This window comes from Mirounga angustirostris, unplaced genomic scaffold, assembly GCF_029215605.1.
Source record: "Mirounga angustirostris isolate CCGP_5_RB_7025 unplaced genomic scaffold, mMirAng1.0.hap1 SCAF_13, whole genome shotgun sequence".
Taxonomy (NCBI): Eukaryota; Metazoa; Chordata; class Mammalia; order Carnivora; family Phocidae; genus Mirounga; species Mirounga angustirostris.
This window is the reverse complement of record NW_026991721.1, coordinates 74768862-74792306: the sequence shown is the minus strand read 5'-3', so window position 1 is coordinate 74792306 and position 23445 is coordinate 74768862.

The window sequence follows — 23445 nt, the reverse complement described above, 5'->3', positions numbered from 1 at the left end:
TTCTTTTTGAATTTTTCTTTTTCCCTTTATCAACCAACATCTTACCAATCCCTTTTAAAAAAAAAAAAAAAAACATTTTTATTTTTCATTTTGAGTCATATTCTATCCCTTCATAGTAGTTACCCATATTTTTGGCTTATATATATAAGTTGTTCTCTCTTTAAAATTTTGAGATAGTTTCTTCTAACAGATTAAAATATACCCTAAATCTCTAGGATATGGTGTTTTCTATTCCCATGCCTGATCACATCCTCTCCCTTTTTTTTTCTTTTTCTTTTTTTTTTTTAAATCCTCTTCTTTCTTTTTTCAAACAACTTCTTATCAATTCCTTTTATAAAATTTTTTATAATTTCCATTTTTACAATCATATTCCATCCCTTCCTCATATCAACCCTTATTTTTGTACATATATAAGTTTTTCTTTCTTTAAAAATTTTGGGAGTCACTTTCTTCTAAAAGACCAAAATACACCCCAAATCTAGTGTGTGGCACTGATCTATATACCATATGGATCATATTTAATCACATTCTGTTTTTTTTGTTGTTGTTGTTGTTGTTTTCTTTTGTTTGTTTTTGTTTTTATCTTTATCTTTTTCTTTTACATTTTTTTTCTTTTTATTTTTTCACTCTTTCCCTTTCTTATCCCACTGCTTCAGGTCTTTTCTGATTTGTTTGGAGTATATTTTCTGGGGACGTGGTTACTCTGCTAGCATTTTGTTCTCTCATTAATCTATTCTCCTCTGCACAAAATGACAAGACGGAAAAAATCACCTCAACAAAAAGAACAAGAGGTAGTACCGACTGCCAGGGACCTACTCAATACGGACATTAGTACGATGTCAGATCTAGAGTTCAGAATCATCACTTTAAAGATACTAGCTGGGCTTGAAAAAAGCATGGAAGTTATCAGAGAAACCCTGTCTGGAGAAGTAAAAGAGCTAAAATCCAACCAAGTAGAAATCAAAAAGGCTATTAATGAGGTGCAATCAAATATGGGGGCGCTAACTGCTAGAATAAATGAGGCAGAAGAGAGAATCAGTAATATAGAAGATGAAATGATGGAAAATAAAGAAGCTGAGAAAAAGAGAGATCAACAACTACTGGATCACGAGGGCAGAATTTGAGAGATAAGCGATACCATAAGACGAAACAACATTAGAATAATTGGGATCCCAGAAGAAGAAGAAAGAGAGAGACAGGCAGAAGGTATAATGGAGCAAATTATAGCAGAGAACTTCCCTAATTTGGGGAAAGAAACAGGCATGAAAATCCAGGAAGCACAGAGAATCCCTCTCAAAATCAATAAAAATAGGTCAACTCCCCGACATCTAATAGTAAAACTTATGAGTCTCATAGACAAAGAGAAAATCCTGAAAGCAGCTCGGGAGAAGAGATATGTAACCTACAAGGGTAGAAACATTAGATTGGCAACAGACCTATCCACAGAGACCAGGCAGGCCAGAAAGGACTGGCAGGATATATTCAGAGCACTAAATGAGAAAAATATGCAGCCAAGAATACTCTATCCAGCTAGGCTGTCATTGAAAATTGAAGGAGAGATAAAAAGCTTCCAGGACACACAAAAACTAAAGGAATTTGCAAACACAAAACCAGCCCTACAGGAAATCTTGAAAGGGGTCCTCTAAGCAAAGAGAGAGCCTAAAAGCAACATAGACCAGATAGGAACACAGACAATATACGGTAACAGTCACCTTACAGGCAAGACAATGGCACTAAATTCCTATCTTTCAATAGTTACCCTGAATGTAAATGGGCTCAATGCCCCAATCAAAAGACACAGGCTAACAGACTGGATTAAAAAACAAGACCCATCGATATGCTGTCTGCAAGAGACTCATTTTAGACCCAAAGACACCCCCAGATTGAAAGTGAGGGGGTGGAAAACCATTTACCATGCTAATGGACACCAAAAGAAAGCTGGGGTGGCAATCCTTATATCAGACAAATTAGATTTTAAACCAAAGACTGTAATAAGACAGGAGGAAGGACACTATATCCTACTTAAAGGATCTATCCAACAAGAAGATCTAACAATTGTAAATATGTATGCCCCTAACATGGGAGCAGCCAATTATATAAGCCAATTAATAACAAAAGCAAAGAAACACATCGACAACAATACAATAATGGTGGGGGGCTTTAACATCCCCCTCACTGAAATGGACAGATCGTCTAAGCAAAAGATCAACAAGGAAATAAAGACTTTAAATGACACACTGGACCAAATGGACTTCACAGACATATTCAGAACATTCCATCCCAAAGCAACAGAATACACATTCTTCTCTAGTGCTCATGGAACATTCTCAAGAATCGATCACATCCTAGGTCATAAATCAGGTCTCAACCGGTACCAAAAGATTGGGATCATCCCCTGCCTATTTTCAGACCACAATGCTTTGAAACTAGAACTCAATCACAAGAGGAAAGTCGGAAAGAACTCAAATACATGGAGGCTAAAGAGCATCCTACTGAAGAACGAATGGGTCAACCAGGAAATTAAAGAAGAATTAAAAAAATACATGGAAACCAATGAAAATGAAAACACAACTATTCAAAATCTTTGGGATGCAGCAAGGCAGTCCTAAGAGGAAAGTATATAGCAATACAAGCCTTTCTCAAGAAACAAGAAAGGTCTCAAGAACACAACCTAACCCTACATCTAAAGGAGCTGGAGAAAGAACAGCAAATAAAGCCTAAACCCAGCAGGAGAAGAGAAATCATAAAGATCAGAGCAGAAATCAATGAAATAGAAACTAAAAGAACAGTAGAACAGATCAATGAAACTAGGAGCTGGTTCTTTGAAAGAATTAACAAGATTGATAAACCCCTGGCCAGACTTATCAAAAAGAGAAGAGAAAAGACCCAAATCAACAAAATCATGAATGAAAGAGGAGAGATCACAACCAACACCAAAGAAATACAAACAATTATAAGAACATATTATGAGCCACTCTATGCCAGCAAATTAGATAACCTGGAAGAGATGGATGCATTCCTAGAGATGTATCAACTACCAAAACTGAACCAGGATGAAATAGAAAACCTGAACAGACCTATAACCACTAAGGAAATTGAAGCAGTCATCAAAAATCTCCCAAAAAACAAAAGCCCAGGGCCAGATGGCTTCCCAGGGGAAATCTACCAAACATTTCAAGAAGAATTCATACCTATTCTTCTGAAACCGTTCCAAAAAATAGAAATGGAAGGAAAACTTCCAAACTCATTTTATGAGGCCAGGATTACCTTGATCCCCAAACCAGACAAAGACCCCATCAAAAAGGAGAATGACAGACCAATATCCCTGATGAACATGGATGCAAAAATTCTCACCAAAATACTAGCCAAAAGGATCCAACAGTACATTAAAAGGATTACTCACCACAACCAAGTGGGATTTATCCCTGGGCTGCAAGGTTGGTTCAACATCCGCAAATCAATCCATGTGATACAATACATTAACAAAAGAAAGAACAAGAATCATATGATCCTTTCCATAGATGCAGAAAAAGCTTTTGACAAAATACAGCATCCTTTCTTGATCAAAACTCTTCAGAGTATAGGGATAGAGGGTACATACCTCAATATCCTAAAAGCCATCTATGAAAAACCTACAGCGAATATCATTCTCAATGGGGAAAAACTGAGAGCTTTCCCCCTAAGGTCAGGAACGCGGCAGGGATGTCCACTATCACCACTGCTATTCAACATAGTATTGGAAGTCCTAGCCACGACAATCAGACAACAAAAAGAAATCAAAGGCATCCAAATTGGCAAAGAAGAAGTCAAACTCTCACTCTTTGCAGATGATATGATATTTTACGTGGAAAACCCCAAAGACTGCACCCCAAAACTGCTAGAACTCATACAGGAATTCAGTCAAGTGGCAGGATATAAAATCAATGCACAGAAGTCAGTGGCATTCCTATACACCAATAACAAGACAGAAGAAAGAGAAATTAAGGAGTCAATCCCATTTACAATTGCACCCAAAACCATAAGATACCTAAGAATAAATCTAACCAAAGAGACAAAGGATCTGTACTCAGAAAACTATAAAATACTCATGAAAGAAATTGAGGAAGACACAAAGAAATGGAAAAACGTGCCATGCTCATGGATTGGAAGAACAAATATTGTGAAGATGTCAATGCTACCTAGAGCAATCTACACATTCAATGCAATCCCCATCAAAATACCATCCACTTTTTTCAAAGAAATGGAACCAATAATCCTAAAATTTGTATGGAACCAGAAAAGACCCCGCATAGCCAGAGGAATGTTGAAAAAGAAAAGCAAAGCTGGCAGCATCACAATTCCAGACTTCCAGCTCTATTACAAAGCTGTCATCATCAAGACAGCATGGCATAAAAACAGACACATAGATCAATGGAACAGAATAGAGAGCCCAGAAATGGACCCTCAACTCTATGGTCAACTCATCTTCAACAAAGCAGGAAAGACTGTCCAATGGAACAAAGACAGTCTCTTCAATAAATGGTGTTGGGAAAATTGGATAGCCATGTGCAGAAGAATGAAACTGGACCATTTCCTACACCACACACAAAAATAGACTCCAAATGGTTGAAAGACCTCAATGTGAGAGAGGAGTCCATCCAAATCCTAAAGGAGAACACAGGCAGCGACCTCTTTGACCTCAGCCAAAGCAACTTCTTCCTAGAAACATCGTTAAAGGCAAGGGAAGCAAGGGCAAAAATGAACTATTGGGACTTCATCAAGATAAAAAGCTTTTGCAAAGCAAAGGAAACAGTCAACAAAACCAAAAGACAACTGACAGAATGGGAGAAGATATTTGCAAATGACATATCAGATAAAGGGCTAGTATCCAAAATCTATAAAGAACTCATCAAACTCAACACCCAAAGAACGAAGAATCCAATCAAGAAATGGGCAGAAGACATGAACAGACATTTTTCCAAAGAAGACATCCAAATGGCCAACAGACACATGAAAAAGTGCTCAATATCGCTCGGCATCAGGGAAATCCAAATCAAAACCTCAATGAGATACCACCTCACGCCAGTCAGAATGGCTAAAATTAACAAGTCAGGAAACGACAGATGTTGGTGGGGATGCGGAGAAAGGGGAACCCTCCTACACTGTTGGTGGGAATGCAAGCTGGCGCAGCCACTCTTGAAAACTGTATGGAGGTTCCTCAAAAAGTTGAAAATAGAGCTACCATATGATCCAGGAATTGCACTACTGGGTATTTACCCCAAAGATACAAAGGTAGGGATCCAAAGGGGTACGTGCACCCCGATGTTTATACAGCAATGTCCACAATAGCCAAACTGTGGAAAGAGCCAAGATGTCCATCGACAGATGAATGGATAAAGAAGATGTGGTATATATATACAATGGATATTATGCAGCCATCAAAAGGAATGAGATCTTGCCATTTGCAATGACGTGGATGGAACTGGAGGGTATTATGTTGAGTGAAATAAGTCAAACAGAGAAAGACATGTATCATATGACCTCACTGATATGAGGAATTCTTAATCGCAGGAAACAAACTGAGTGTTGTTGGAGTAGGGGGTGGGGTAGGAGGAATGGGGTGACTGGGTGATAGACACTGGGGAGGGTATGTGCTCTGGTAAGCGCTGTGAATTGTGCAAGACTGTTGAATCTCAGATCTGTACCTCTGAAACAAATAATGCAATATATGTTAAGATAAAAAAAAAGAAGAAGAAGGTAGCGGGAGGGGAAGAATGAAGTGGGGGAAATCGGAGGGGTAGACGAACCCTGAGAGATGATGGACTCTGAAAAACAAACTGAGGGTTCTAGAGGGGAGGGGGGTGGGAGGATGGGTTAGCCTGGTGGTGGGTATAGAGGAGGGCACATTCTGCATGGAGCACTGGGTGTTATGCACAAACAATGAATCATGGAACACTTCATCTAAAACTAATGATGTAATGTATGGGGATTAACATAAGAATAATAAAAAAAGAAAGTTTACTTATGCTAATTTTCAAACTTCTCATGGGATGCCAAAAATATCAATGGAATGAAAACATTATTGTTTATAAAACTGTCTACAAATATAAATAAAACCAAATTGCGTGTTTTCTAATTTACATGGGACAGGAGCAGGAAGGCCAGAAGATTTAAAAAAGAATAGAGATCAAAACTCAACAAATGGCAAAAAAAGGAAAATAAGATCAAAATTACAAAATGTTATTAAAGAAATAAACTCAAGAATGTGAATAACATTTAGAATGTATTTATGTCAAGTTTTGTATATATATACTGAGCCTAAGAGACTAAGCACTGATGTACATCCTGCATTACAGTAATCAACAAAACAAACAAGGTCCTTCATTCACGAAATCTAAAAACCCAGATTGAATTAAGCAAAGTAACCCAAAAAGCTTATCAATGAAGTATTACATAAAAGCATATGAAGTAAATGGGAAATAGTTACAGTATTAATAACAGATGGCATTTAATCTAATGTAAACAGTTAAATAAAGAATGAGACATTATAATGATGAAAGATATAATCTACAATAATGTTCTTAAGTGAACAAATTATACAGTTAGACAACCATAACCAAGATCTAAATACAGATATCCCTTTGTCCTAGGTTTGGCAAATCATTTAATGTCTCTACACCTCAACTTCCTCTTTTGTAAAGTGAATATAAAAATGGTGTCTATGTGATGGGTGTTTTGTGAAGCACCTACAAAAATGCCTGCCATATAATATATGAAATGTAAATATTTGGTGATAAATAACATACTATTTAAATGTTCACAATAAAAACTGTAGAAAATTTGTAAGGATGAACATCACAGCATTGCAATGGTATTGGGAGACTTAATAGGCTTTATGCTGCAAATAGAATGCTCTTTATTTTCAATAGTCCCCAAAATGTTTTTAAAACTACAAACATATTAGTCTCTGAAAAAATTCTCAAAAATATAAAAAGACCTGGAAATAACACAAAGATTTTACTAACCACATAGTAATAAACTGGTCAATTAATCAAACAAATAATCCAATTAAAAATGGGCAGAAGACATGAACAAACATTCTCCAAGGAGAAAATACAGATAACCAACAAACACATGAAAAGATACTCAACATCGTTCATCAATCAGGGAAATGCAAATAAAAACTACAAACTCACCTCACACCTGTCAGAATGGTTAAAATCAACAACACAAGAAACAATAAATGTTGGTGAGGATATGGTGCACTCATGCACTGTTGATGGGAATGCAAACTGGTGCAGCCACTGTGGAAAACAGTAGAGGTTCCTCAAAAAATTAAAAAAAGAACTACCTTACAATCCAGGAATTGCATTACTGGTATTTACTGAAAAAAAATATAAAAACACTCATTTAAAGGGGTGCATGCAGCTTTTTATAGCTGCATTATTTACAATAGTCAATCTATGGAAGTAGCTCACATGCCCAACAATAGATGAATGGATAAAGAAGATATGGTATATATACACAGAGGAATATTATTCAGTATAAAAAAGAATGAAATTTTGCCATTTGCAACAGCATGGATGGATCTAGAGAGTGTAATACTAAGTGAAATAAGTCAGTCAGAGAAAGACAAATACCACATGATCTCAATCATAGGTGGAATTTAAGAAACAAAACAAATGAGCAAAGGAGAAAAAGACAGAGACACACTCACAAACCAAGAAACAGACCCTTAACTATAGAAAACATACTGATGGTTACCAGAGGGGAGATAGGTAGGGGGCTGGGGGAAATAGGAGATGAGGATTAAAAATAATAATAATAAAATACTAACAACAACAATTAATTAGAAATATTTTTAAAGGAACTATTTGATCAAGAGAAAAACCATTTAAAAATTACAGAAATAACTGCAAAATAGTGATGAAAATGCTACAAATCTAAACCCATATGCCATAGCTGAACTACACAATACCCATAGGTTAAAAATGTTACTGCTAAATAAGAAAATCTGAGATTCATGTATCAATAAAAAGAAAATTAGTAAAATTGATAAATTCAAGAACAAACTCCTTGACTGAGAAAATATATAAATAAGAAAGATAAATCAAAAGTTATTTCAATAAGGGAAAGAAGAAAAGCATAAATGCATAAAGTTAATTAGGACGTAAGAGAAAAATCACAGGTATAGAGGACTTTTTATTATTTTAAATGTTTATTTACTTTATGCTTTTATGACTAAGAGAACCTATCCTACCAGGAGCTGCAGCTTCCTTTGGCTGTTGGAACAGCGAAAATTAAATAGAAGCAGAGGTTATTGACATTCACAATTTTGGGATATTCTCTCAGCCACAATATGACATGCATCAACAATATACTGGATGTTAAGCAATATCTTGATCCAAGCAAAATTCAAGCAAAGGAACATTCACAAAGGCTTTTTTTTTTAAATATTTTATTTATTTATTTGACAAAGAGAGACACAGCAAGAAAGGGAATACAAGCAGGGGGAGTGGTGAACACAAAGGCTTCTTAAGTAACACTGTCCAATTACCATTATTATCAACAACAAGGGCTGAGATGTTGTTCACAAAAATGTTGGTAATGGTTACCATTAGTGAAGGGCATTTACATTTTTGACATATTGTTATATTGTACTACATATTTTTTATAATATTATATAAAAACAAAATTTTTTTATTATTGAAAAACTAAGAACATCTCCCTGAAAGCTAGCAAGAAAAAACAAAATAGAAGGACTCATCATGGGCAGGCATTGCTCACATCTTTTATTGAGGCTTTTGCCACTATTCAGAGATTTATGAAAACTTTTGGATTTATTGGAATTTACAGAGAGGTTTTCCAAGATATGAAGTTAATAAGTTGCCCAGAATTTTTGTAAAGCCTTCCTTTCAGGAAGGAAAGTTTCTGAATTGACCCGATAAAAGTTATTTTTAAAGTAGGATACCATGAGCATGTAATTTAATGATGCAACATATAGTATTAACTGCATTTGCTATCATTAAATAATTTTACATTAAACAATATTAAGTGCATTTGGTATCAGTACAATTAAGTTATGTTCACACAGAGAAAAATTACTGAGCTTGTTCACATATACAATTAGTTTGATCATTTTAACTTACTTAACCAACAAATTAATTAAATGGAATTTAATCAAACAACTAGCTTGTGTGTGTGTGTGTGTGTGTAAATGTGTGTGTGGAAGAATAGATTCTAGTATAAAGCAAAGGGAAAATTAACATCTGTTTAATATATAATAAGTACCTAACATTGTTATAGACCCTCTCACATATTTTATCTCATTTTGTACTCTTAACACAGCTGTTAAGTATTATAATTCCCTTTTTATACATGATGAAACTGTAGCTCAGAGAGTTTAAGTAATTTGGCCAAAGCTATAAAGCCAACAAGGAGCAGAGTCTGAATTCTAATCTAAAATTACCGATTAACAAAGAACATTTTCTTTTCATTATACCAATTTAATTGTTCAATCACTTTAGAGACTAGTCAAATCTTTCACAAATGATAGAGCTATTTATAGACGCACCTAAAAGAAGTAGCCCAAATTAGAACATATTCAATCCTCTTGGCAAGATAAATTTTGACTTTGCTTTACAAAAGAATGAGGCTTTGTTTTGTAGAGGACAGAAGATTGACTAAAGCAAAATCTATTTGCATCATGGGATGAGCATGGGAACTCAGGAGCAAAAACGAAGAATAAAATAATGGTATAAATATCAAACCACTTTGATTATTGGTTATTTGTCTTAACAATCTAATTCTGCTATATCTTTGTCTCAAGATGACAAAAGATTCAATTCAATCTCTCAACAACAAGAATGTTGCACTGAAGAACCAATATGAATACACTGAAAATTAGCTATGTATCTGTGATCTATATTTATCAAAGTTCAAATTTCTTCAGCTCTCTTTTCATTTACCTAGAATCCTATGCCTAATTCCAGTTACCTTTACTCCAGGTGATTGCATGAACTGGGTGTTGTTAAGAATCCTGACAAGAAATTAAACATTTTCCAAATTACATCTTAAACACAAAAGATAATACTGCTCTCCCTCCTTCCCTCCCTCTTTCCCTCCCTCTCGCTCTCTCTTTCTTTCTTTCTTTTTACTAAACCTGGAAAGTGGAATAAATGACAAATGGATAATCCTAAGGATGGATTTCAAATACTTAAAACTGGAACACAAAGAATACATCAATAATTATATGCTATACAAAACATGCATGACTCATTTTTTTTGTATTGACATAAAAATTCAAAATGAGTTACCCACTTTCATGATACAAGCACATTTTGTGAAATCTTATAAGAATAATAAAGAAAGAAATGTCTGTTCTCATTTGTACTGTATGCTAGCTATACTTGTCCTATTTGACCCCTATCCAGTACATTGTAATTTTTAGCTTCTATGCTTTAAAGTTAAGGTAATATAATAGCAATTGGATTATAACTTTAAACGTTTTTCAATATTTCAATTTTCCTTGAATGTTTCAGTTCTATCTCAAAGCCAATTTACTCAAAATATTTTACCTGAGTTGTCATAAGTCAAGTTGTAGTTAATTTTAAAATACAAATTCTTTTTAAAGTTGAGTTGAGAAAACCACAATTCACAGACATCTTTTGTACAGCAAATAAGTTTATTCTCCTCAACAATTAAGCATTTTATTTTATTTTATTAAAGATTTTATTTATTTATTTGAGAGAAAGAAAGTGAGAGAGAGCACGAGTGGGGTGAGGGGCAGAGGGAGAAGCAGACTCCCCGCTGAGCAGGGAACCCGATGCGGGGCTCCATGTGGGACTCGATGTGGGGCTGGATGTAGGGTTCAATCCCGGGACTCTGGGATCATGACCTGAGCCAAAGGCAGCCGCTTAACCGACCGAGACACCCAGGCACCCCAACAATTAACAATTTTAGAAGTGCTAAAGCTGAAGAGAAAGAGACATAAATAGTTAATTCAAAGTCAGACTTGAGTCTTTAACTTGAATGGCATGCCAAGGGATACAAGTGTTCCAGAATGAGTTAAAGTGTTTAGGTAGTAAATAATGCATGCAAAATGACTGGGTAAATGGTCTTAAAATAGTGAATATTAAATGGTTAACTCATAAATTTGAGGAGCCAGAGGCAGAAAGTATGTGTGATAGTGAAAGAATCACAGAGTTCAGTGGTTCTGATAACAAATCACAGACAGCAGGGAACCAGCTCTCTCTTCACTAGAAAGCTAGAAGCTTAGAAAATGTTCCTGTCATTGTCATATGCCCCAAAGACAACCGAACAATAAAAAATCCATAAAGTGTGAACAGAAAGTTGCATATGAAGGTTTTATAGAGAAGGGGGGTGCATAGACACATCAAAAGAAATGCAATGGCTGAGACTGATATTTCTAGGCACTAAGAAGTTGCAGATGGTTTTGTGTGTTGACGATTAAGTCACATTCAATTAAAACAGTCATAACTGAAACTACAGGAATAAAACCAATTCAGATTTTGTATTTAAATCTGAACTTTGAAGAGCTTCAGAAAAAGAATATATCATTCTCACTTGTAAGAATTGAATAATCCAAGCAAGAGTTGCTACTCATGAGAGCACTTTTCTGGAAAACATATCCTGGGACCTGGATCTGGCCAGGAGGTTCTGCTTTGAAAATCATGTATATAGTTTGAAGGGAAAGGAAGATAAGTTTTAAATAGAAATAATTAAATCAATAGCCCAGACAGAGCCAAAGTTGAAGACTGAGATAAATCCCACGGAGGTGAAAGCACAGATGGAAAGTGAGTTAGTGGCGGAGTCATTACTGATTGACAGCGCCAGACTGTGACATGATGTGCAGTTGAACTAAGCCTGGAATTTCAAGATTTAAACCTGAATATTTGTGGGGAGACAAAGTTCTGGGGATTTCCTTCTATTAAGATACTGTTGTTGGGGCGCCTGGGTGGCTCAGTCGATTAAGTGTCTGCTTTCAGCTCCCTGCTCAGGGAGAGTCTGCTTCTCCCTCTGCTGCTCCCCCTGCTTGTGGACACACATGCTCTCTCTCTGTCAAATAAATAAATAAAATCTTAAAAAAAAAAAAAAAAGATACTGTTGCATTTGTCTGGCCAAAGTAGACTCTTAAAAAGTAATCAGACTAAGTGAGGAGCCAGGGCGGTGGTGGGGCGGGAGGGGAGGGGTGTGAGTTCTCTGTAATTAACATCATGTATCCTAAAACAACAAGGTAATAATACAGCACAACTCAAGTAAAGTGAGTGACATAGATTGTATCAATATTATCAATATACATCAAAAGACTATGCAGAACCTAGGCTATTTAAGAAAAAGCAAATTAAAAACTAGACAAGATACATTTTTCTTCTTTTCATCTAAAAATTGTGTTTCTTCAATTCCTCAGAGAGGAGTAACTATTTGCATATTCAGTAAACTCTTTGTGTATTTGTAAGTTAACTTACCAGAAAACTACTAATTTTTCTGCTGCATAAAGTGATTCAAACAAAAATTGCTTTTATGGTCTTTAAAAAGTTCAGAATTAAACAAATTGTTCAGATATTTTGATATTTATTCATTCAACAATATTCGGCAAATATTTGGCACCCTTCCCTATGTGATAAACATTATTCTAAATCCTGGGAATAAGGCAATGAGCAAAACAGACAAAGTTCTTTTCCTTAATAAAGCTTACATTTTAGTGAAAAAAGAAAATCCATAAGTGAGTAAGTACAAGGTACATTAAAATAAACGGGAAGGGGCCTGGGTTGCTCAGTCGGTTAAGTTCCCAACCCTTGATTTCTGCTCAGGTCATGATCTCAGTGTCCTGAGATTGAGCCCCAAGTCAGGCTCCCCAGCCAGGCTCCTCACCCAGCACAGAGTATGCTCATCCCTCTCCCTAACCTCTATCCCTTCCCCTGGTCGCTGCCCACCCTCTCACACACACAAGCCTGCACTCTCTTTCCCTGTCCAATAAATACATAAAATCTTCAAAAAATAATAAAATATAAAATAAAAATAAATTAAAATAAATGGTAAGAAGTTAAGTCAAAAAATTAAAAGAGGAAGAAAAGGTAAGGAGTTCTGGGGGAGGCTAAAATTACTAAATAGGGAAGTTGAGGAAGTCCTTACATACACCGTGACATTGGTAAAAATACCTGATGGATGTGGAGGAATTAGCCAACACAATTTTTGTTGAAAAAGATTTACCAGTGGAAGTAACAAGTGCAAAGACCCAGAGGCAGGAATATTCCAGGTACCTTTCACAGACAGAAAAGAAGCCAATGTGGCTGGAGAACAGTGATGTGAGCCTTACAGGCAATGAAAGGAAAAATTTTGTACAGAATAGACACAACTGATATCTAAAAAGAAGATTCTGGTGCCCAAAGTGAAAGAAAGGATAAGTAACTGGCCACTTGACAAGATATAGTAGCAGACAGTTTTTTTTTAACTTGGTTTTCATACAAAAGGACTTGTGACATAAGGTTTTTCTCCTGCTTTTGAATGGAGCATGTGAGTGTATAAACAAAATGGAAAAGAAAAATACTAAAGATTTCTAAACTCAGAATTTCCCATACTTCCCACATCCAAAAAATAAAATGGGTCTCTGAAAAATTTCAAAACAACAATAGATTTACACTTCAAATCACTTAATATAAAATGAATCCAGCAATTTTTAATAAGATATGACTCACCAGAGAGAAAGTTTGACTTCTACTCTACTTCACTTTTAATGTATTCATGTATTATATTATATGACAGAGAAACACAAGAAGGGCCATGTCCATGAGCTTAATTTTCCATATATTTGATCTATGATATTTTGACATGCTTTACTTCAAACTGAAACACATCTGAAACATTATCACCAATTTTAACAGGTATAAATTTTGTCTCACATCTGTGAGTTCATAAATATTTTGTTCTTCATGATGAAACATTTTGAGAGAGAAACATTCTAATAATTTTCAATACACAATATATTGATTTACCATCAAATACAATTCATCCTGGGGAAGAAAAAAGATGACTGTTTCTATAACTTTCATTTTTTCCTATAAATCAATAATGCATTAGCCTTCCAGGGAATTAGAAATTAATTTGGAAATATATTAAACTGGTTTTTAATTTAAAATTACTTTTTTTTTACTTCTCTTCTCCAATTTTCCACATAATTTACAATATGCTTCCAAATAGTATAAAATTTGTAGGAAATCCATCCTATGATTTCCCATAAGAGTCCAATTCTCTTCCTCCAAATAAGAATTCAATTCTTCCTTTTCTATAGACTTTAAAGACAAATTATTATTTTTTTAAAGATTTTATTTATTTATTTATTTGAGAGAGAGAATGAGAGAGAGAGCGAGAGAGAGAGCACATGAGAGGGGGGAGGGTCAGAGGGAGAAGCAGACTCCCCGCCGAGCAGGGAGCCGGATGCGAGACTTGATCCCGGGACTCCAGGATCACGACCTGAGACGAAGGCAGTCGCTTAACCAACTGAGCCACCCAGGCGCCCCGACTTTAAAGACAAATTATATATTGACCACGTGTCAATTGGTTTTTAAGCATTTGACCTAAGGGCACAAATTTTTTTTTTAAATAGCTTAGAGTACTTTAAATCAATCATTAAAATGGTTTCTTCATTTAAATGGCTTCAACAGAAATCCAACGCTCAAGGTGGTTTCCTGATTACAGTTACCTAAGAAGATGTGGCAAATAAATTAATGAAATTTGTAAAATTGACTATTTTTGCTATACTATGAAAATTCAGAGAGCACAAAGAGGAAGTTTGATCTCATTGAGACTCAAGTCACTTCCGCACAAGCAAACAGTTGTGATGGATGGAAAGGAGGAAACTAGAGATTTCTTTTTTTCATTTTGGAGATCATTCAAAAAAAAAAAAAGGAAGAAATTTGGTTCCTGGAGAAAATAATAAGTGTTTCAACACTAAGCTTCATACCCTCACCTAGTTTGTGAACACTTATTTCTAACTTTTCAGGATGCCTGAAATCTCTGTAGCTGTATTGCCAATGAACAAGAAGGATGTACTCAGCTTGGGTTCACATAGAGTATGCCTAGTATTTTGATTTAGATTTCAGGAACATATTTGCCTATATGAAAAAATAACTTTGACAAAGTACTAGAAGAAGGAAGAATATTTTTGTAGAGGAAGCACGTGCTCAAAGGTATCTGTATTCAACCTGTAATTGGTTCCTCAAAACCTTTGCGTAAAATAGTTCACATTGAAGACCTTATAGGAAATAGAATTGGAGGGACAAGATCACAACCATTAATGTGAAAACCTTATAAATACGTTTCTTTTTCATAAAACTAAAATAAAGACATACTCATTACAAAAGGAAATTTACATTATACATATCTTAATTAGCACTAATTGGCAATGTGCAATTAATTTTTTATTTGTCATCTCATCGCTTTTAAGAGCAGGATAATTTTATAAATTGGTTGTAGTTATTATGAATGTGATAGACCAAAAATAATAACAGTCCTTTGACATACAAAAGATATCCCATAAATATTGGCTAAATGAGTGAAATTAATGAATGAGCCTCCATTCAAATGCAAAATGCTTTTTTGAGTCTATAGCTCAGAGATTCTAACTGCTTCCCAAAGGCACATACTGAAACAAAGCACAGATCAGCAGATCCCTTGTTAACAAGGTTCGGCTCCCTTACGCCTAATAGACAGGAGTATAGTTCTAAAGGGCATCTTGACTTTCCCTCAGCTTCCTTTATCTCTCCAGGGGTTTCACTTTCAAAATCTTTAGTCATACTTTGCCTTCCATTTTATCTCCCTTGTTTAATCCAGTTTATCAGTTTCTTCTTTTTCTAATGTTCCAACACTAAGACTCAAAATTAACCAATGCTGAAATTATCTTATCAACATTATAGAAAAAGCATAAAGATGTAAAACCACGTATAGTATGTTAAAATTTTGCCTACAAGTTAATCACAATCAGAGAGGACTTAATCTTGACTACTATATAGGTATTAAAATCATTGTAGTTTTTCTAAAGAAACTTTGAAAATTCAATCTATGTTCCCACATCCTGACTGCTTCATTTGGGCCATCTCTTTTAACAGGTGTGTTCTCAGGGAACACAAACTAATTGCAGTTTGACCAGACATAATTAAAATGGCAATTACTCCCCGCCCTCCCTCCAATATATAATGTATTTTTAATTGATTTTGGATTACTAGTGCCACTGATTTTCCCTTAGGTAGATAATATAGAGGTAAGTTCACATGGTAACATAAGAAAGGAAGTACATGTTGTGAGTTCAAATAACCAAATTAATCCACCCCCAAATTCCTGACCCATAGAAACTATGAGATATAAATATTTTTGTTTAAGCTGCTAAGGTTTGGGGAAATACAGCAATAGGTATCTAATAAAAGTTTGCTTGAGTTAGGATAACCATTCTGCTATCCATTCTAGGATATTGTCCTGGACTTTAGCCTGCCTCCTTACTTCATACTGATGTGGGGAATATATGTGAGTATGAGTATCCCTGCCAATATGGGGACTACTTTTGCTTTGTGCCCTCCTCATTGTTTTGACCATTTCAAGAGAACAACTTCAGGCAAATCTGTATCTCTTCAATTCTTTGCTGTTATATTCTTTCTATTAATATACTTTGAAATCGCTTATTTTAAAAAATATCATAAAAATACACCCAAGAAATTCTGCTGTTTATGAATTATACCAGAAACATATTCCCCCAAATTATTGTAAAGATATCAGGAAAAGTTATGTGGAGCTCTATTCCTGGAAAGAAATGCCATTGGAAACAAGAACAGCTCATTGGATGAGAGGAAAATCCTTTCTGTTCAATCTCATAAATCCCCATGTTCTTTTAGACAGGGACCTTGGGTCATTAGATTTTCTTTTTCAGAGAGTTCCTTTTTGTGGCCCTGAAGAGGGGAAATAAATCAGTTAACTGAACAGGTACTTAATCTCTTTCTAAGGCCAGGAAAAAAATGGGGAGGAGATTAGGATTCATGGTTACTTCACTGAAAAGATCTTGACCATATAAATTTGTAATTTCCTAAGGATGGTGTCATTTAGCTACTGTTAGATGAAAATAGCTAAGCTTAGTAATAAAAGGTGGTAAATTAAAAAAAAAAACTTTGAATTTCAGAGGCTAAATATTAGCTTCATTAAATCTCTTACTTCAGGTGTTATTTAAGCAATTGTTATACAAGATAAAATCGTCTCAGTTTACAAGTTTTCTTCTGCCACTAATTTATCACCACTCCCCCAACTTCACCAGAGGAAAGCTGGTATCATCTCTTTCTTTGTGAACTTGTGTTCCATTTTGAGTCCATAAAAAAGATAACAAAGAAAGTAATAGGAGAATTTTGGCCCTTTCAGGAGGAATGTCTGGGTTTATGCAGTGCCAATCAGGTAATGAGGATAGCAAGCAGGGACTAAACTCACAGAAAAGCTTGGAGCAATAACAGCGTGAAAGGAGATGAAGAAGACCTGTAAGAGACTGCAGTTTCTAGGCCCCTTTTTTCAGAGGTTAAACTGATGGATGTGGGACATGTGGTCATTTTCACAGCAGGCCGCACTTGCCCGTTATTCCCCTGTTACTGACTCCATGAATCAACTTAATGAGAGGAGGTAGAGTTTAGAATTTCATTAAATGCCACTGCTGTGCATGCCCTATTACCCATTTAAACTGTTCTGAGACTCAATTCCTCTCCTTCCCTTTCCCTCCCCAAGGAGAATATGAATACCACCTCTTTTTGCCTCTTTTTAATCTGTTGCTATTTACTCTTTTACAAATCACCTATTTTAATACCCATAATCTTTTTATGCTTCTCTCATCCCCTAATGAATCTATTACTAGAAATCAAGGGACTCATAAAGACCAAGAATTTTGCTACTTTGCATGTATTGAAGTTTCATTCAATAGCATTGTCATTTTTGGAAAAAAAATATACTTTTCCTTATTAGCAAACTAGCCATGTTTTAACCTACTTTCCATCACTAATACTGCTTTGCATTTGAAAAATGCTAATATCCAATGAAATTAAACCAAGCTAGCCTGTCTTTTAAATTTTTTTTCCTTTCAGTCATGAAATGCATAATACTAAAGCTGATTGCCTGGCTGACTCCATTATTAGATAACCCCAAAATGTCAAATGGTACTGTTTAAATTAGGTGAGCAAAGCAGAATTGCCAGTCCCACACAGGAAAATTGTGAAGCATTATAAAATCAGTGAAAAGAAGAAAAGAAGCTTATAGGAATTTCACAGTTTGAAATTAATAATTGGGTTTTTAGCTCCTGTATTTACTTTTTTTTTCACTTCATTTCCATTTGGTTACTGGAAACGAATACATTCAGAAGGAACTGTTAAACTCTCTTGACATCATGAACCTTCCTGCAGTTGGGTCATGACACTGTGGGCCATTAGATGGCCAATGTAGGCCATTCAAAATATAATCCCTTACCTTCTATTTTCCTTACAAGAGATACTGAATATTCAAAGTTAATCACCAGTGTTGCTTGGTTGGGTTTTGTTCATTTATTTTGGTTGTTTTTAAATCCTCCTCAGTTATGTTTCCATTCTTTTTAAATTCACATGGAAAATGAAAGTTGGTTCTCTTCTTTCTACTCACCTGTAACTCAGGCAGAACTTACATAAACAGATGTTAAAACTGGAATCTTACAATTAATGCTATACTACTACTAAGATTATCAGACTTTTTCAAAGAAAATAAATCATTCTAATCTGATACTGCTCATTCAAAAGAGCAATGTTTCATGGGACATACTCTATTTCAGGTGGTTCTAAAAATGCCTGCACTATAACTGGCCCAGTTAATAATAGAAAATAAATTAGAAAAGTAAGCCTTGAGACTTTAGTGACTACACAGCTCTGAGTAAGTGCAATTTTGTACCCAAAATAGTTTCCTAAACAATAGAAATTGTTAAAATGGGAAAGAAGTTGGCAAGATAAAAAGCCTTAAAAAACGTGACTCCAAAGCAGCCATAAATTTTCCAAGGGAACTATTCTATAGTTATTTGTCTTTTGGCAATGCTCCCAAGCAGTGAACATCCTTTTACCGTGCCGAAGTGAAGGGATATTATAATGAAATTTTGGCATTTGATATTCTTAGGTATGAATTAACTGGCTTTCTAAGGAAATTCAAAGGAAACGGGCCAGGGGGAGCTCCAATCCAAATATCACTCTGGGAAAGTCTTTCCAAATGCCCCTACTCAAACAGTTTTCTCTTTTCTGGGCTTCCTTAGCACTTTTCTCAAACTTCTTTAAAGGTATTTTTAGTGCTGTGTGATTAGTACTGTATGAGTTTGCTTTCCCTATGAGATAGATGCTCAACTTTTCAAGTATAGGAATCAGTATTAGCCAATTTTGTATTTCCAGAGCTGCATTCAGAATCTAGCACTCATTAGATTCAATAACAAATGTATACATGTCACCTATCATGAACTCATAGCAGAATTCCTAGAAAATGCTTTATTTTTTTCCAATTTCACATAAAAAACATTAGCTTGCACCTGATCCTAGGACATAGGTTTTTTAAAAAATTATTCTCTTAATATTATTAACTTTACCAAAAAAAATAAAGTAGCAGTATAATGATGTGGTTAGACCAACATACAAAAAACTGAGTTATCTACCCATGATAAGGGTACATTTTTCTCTTATATTTAAAATGTCACCCTAAAAAAATAAATAAATAAAAATAAAGTGTTCATCCTGTTGAAACTAGAAATATTCAGTATGTGAACTATTTTCCCTATATTGATATTAGAAACATACCAAATATTTATTTCCATATAATATATATGAAAAATTCCAATAGATTTTGGAGTTCTGGTTCATAATCATAGGGTTACAAACTAGGTTATGAATCTAAACTAATTTATACATCTTTCTTTCTAACATGCATATTGCTAATGATTCAAAGTACATGGAAATGACTTAAAAATTATAAAGTATCACACCACTGGGCCTTCAAAATAGGAAGAGCTAAATTTTAAGTCCCTGAAAACTAAACATGAATAATAAAGTTTCAGATACCAAATCCCAGGGAATAATCAACTATAAGAGTTGATCTATTACTTCAATTCATTTCACATGTATTGCTATAGATATTTCACTAAATATACAGCATATTGGCCTGAGTTACTACAGTTGTGAGCCCTTGTTTTTCATGAAAGAAATGGCTTACATTCTAGAAACTATTGCAACTTCTCTGGGGAAATCATACAAGATCCCAGCTGTGAGCAAAGTAATCCATACATGATGTAAAGAAGAATAAATATTGTTAATGATGGGTCAGGTAAGGTTGGTAATAAGTTAGAGATCATTAGCATATAATAAATAAAAGATCTATGGTATTGTTTAATTTGAAAAACATCTCACGATATTTTGTCAATCAATGACTTCCTAATTAATAGAAGTACCCCACAAGCTTTATTAAATGGGGAGCTGATGGAAACTTTAAAAGACTCAAAAAATGTAGAGACTTTTTGAAGACTTAAACCAGAATAGAAATTATACAATGTAATTTCTTAAGTATATGTATCCAATATTTCTAATTTTCACAAATTACAAAAACGTATGTCAGAAAAATACAGATCTAGGAAAAGATTTACAAAGCTGTTTTCTGAGTAATTTAAGTATGAAAAATATCTCACTATGTACGTTGCAGTAAACAAGTTTAAGTTTTACTGATTTTTTTTTTAGATAATTTAAACTTCTAGAAGAAATGTCTAGCTTTTCCTTTGGTTGGAGTAACTTGACTGTGACTTACATCAACAATCAAAAAGCCAAGACAGTACATGAACTTATTAATATTTCCTCCTCTTCTGTACCTCAGGGTGGGGGGAAGATGAGAAATTGCATTCACATGCTTTCTGATGCAAGAAGTTTATGACATTAAAGATGAAAACAACCAGTAAAGACCAGTCATTTAATGTCACATTATACTAAAGCATTTTAAGAAATTGCTAGGTCTAGATTTTTCAGGTTAGGTCTTTTTCAATTAAAAAAATGGTTTTTGTTCTTATTTTAAAGTTCTGACAGAAAAACTCCTATCATTTGTCAAATCTCAACTAAATTGTTGCTTTATCTAGAAAGTAACACTCTAGAAAATACAATTTCCTTTGTTATATACTCTTGTGTGTAATATTTAAAATAATAGTCAAACAATTTATTATAACTTTATATCTTTCCTGCTAGAATTGTAAGTTTAACAGAGTCAGGGCCATATTTGCAGCTGAGTTGATAAACCCCAGAGCCTTGAGTTCAGAGGTTTATTGAAAAATAAAGAAATGATAAGTGGGCATAAAAATTTGAACATCAACCTCAAATGTAGTGTACTTGGTTCAGATATCTACCCATAACTCTTCATAAAATAACTAGTTTCAGCTCTGACATGTTAAAAGCTTGGAAGTCACCAGTGCAGTCTTACATTAAAAAAGCTGAAAAAAACAAAAACCAACTTTTTTCCTCACCTCCCAGAGAACTGAGATTGCAAGGCAAACCAACAGTGAAATCTGGACAGATGAGCAAATCTGAAGTCACAACCAACATTATGTTAGCTGGAGTAGAAGCTGTGGAGCCACGAGCTGGAAACAAGCATTTAAGTGGTAATTATCATGAAATGGTGGAGGATGAGTGTAGATAAACTTGAGAAGGAGAAACTGAGCAGTGTAGTCTTAGGGTGGCCTCACACTTTTGTAGATTTTTACCTATAGGAACCCGTTAGCTTTTCATAATAAAGAACCAAGAAAGATCCCTTTGTGGTGCTGGCAGGGGAAAGAAAAGAATCTATTATGCAATACATCATATTGTTCTTTATAGCAAAATTGTACTGTTCAGGGAAAAAGATCCCACCTTGGAGAAGGACATTTCTCTGGTTCCAGTACCCTCTACCCTTTCCGTCCTTTTTTCACTTGGGGGGTGGGGAACAAAGCTAAGAAACACTTGTGAAAGTCATAGTCTAGGCCCAAAGCCCACTAAAACACAGACACTTAATTGTAAGGGTATAAAATGTTTCCATTCTGCCACACACAAGCATCACACCAACATTAACAGATTATACCTGAAAGAACTTCAAGACAGACTCTCTCTGAAGAGGAGTATTTAGGGATGACCAAATTCTAGAGGGAAGACAAAAGCAAGAAGAAGACTGATTTGTGGCCCCTGGCACCTACAGGTACAGCAAATATGACACATAGCCAAACTCTTGGCCAGATTTTTTTTTTTAAATCTTCAACTCAAGTCCTAGTTAACTCAGTTCCTATTACCAAGAGGAAGCAAGTGTTGACTTGATTAGCAGAACAAAGGAAAGAAACCTTATATTGAAAGGACCAGTTTAGATGTCTATCAAAGTTCTGAGAATCATCAGAAAAACTACTTGTGATGAAGGCTCTAAGAGTTGAGATGATTTCCACATGAGAATCCTCAAGTATCTCATTAAGGTGTCCAAGATTGTTAAGCAGAGTACTTCCATCAGTACTAAGCCAAGAGTAGAGATTAAAGTTGTCACTGTAGATGCTTAAATCAACTATTTTAATTAATTATTAGTTGCTAAAAAAACTTTAAATATAAAATCTTTGACAAGTTAAAAGTAAAGAGATGGAGAAAGATATACCATACTAATCCTAATCAGAAAGAAAGCTGGAATAGATGTATTAATCTTAGATAAAACAGTCTTCAGAATGAGGAAAAATAAATAGAGTGGCATTACATAATTGCTAAAAGGTCAATCGTTAAAGAGACATAAAATTTCTAAGCATTTATGCTCCTAACAGCAGAGCATCAAAGTACATGAGAAAAACAAACAAACAAATAAACAAACAAAAATGATACAACTGAAAAAGAGGAATAGAAAAAATTAACTGGGATATTTCAACATGCTTCTGTCAGTAATCAATAGATTAAGCTGGCAGAAAATCAGTAAAGATCTAGCTGACCTGAGTAGCACTAAACATCTTGATCTAATTGACACTTAGAGAATAATTCATGCAATAACATCAGAATACACATTCTTCTTTAGCTCACATGAAACCAAGACAGACGTTACTCTGGTCTTTAAATAACACATTAATGAAGTTAAAACAATAGCAATCATATAAAGTAGATTTCTGAGACCACAATGGAATTAAACTAGAAATCAGCAATAGAAATATTGACAGAAAATTGTTAAGTATTTTAGAAGTATACAACAAACTTCTATATGACCCATGGGTCAAAGAAATTTAAAGATATCTTTAACAAAATGAAAATTATTTTAACCATCAATGTTTGTGGGATACAGTGAAATAAATCTTTAGAGAAAAAATTTTTTCACTTTTTTATTGTTATGTTAATCACCATACATTACATCATTAGTTTTTGATGTAGTGTTCCATGATTCATTGTTTGTGCATAACACCCA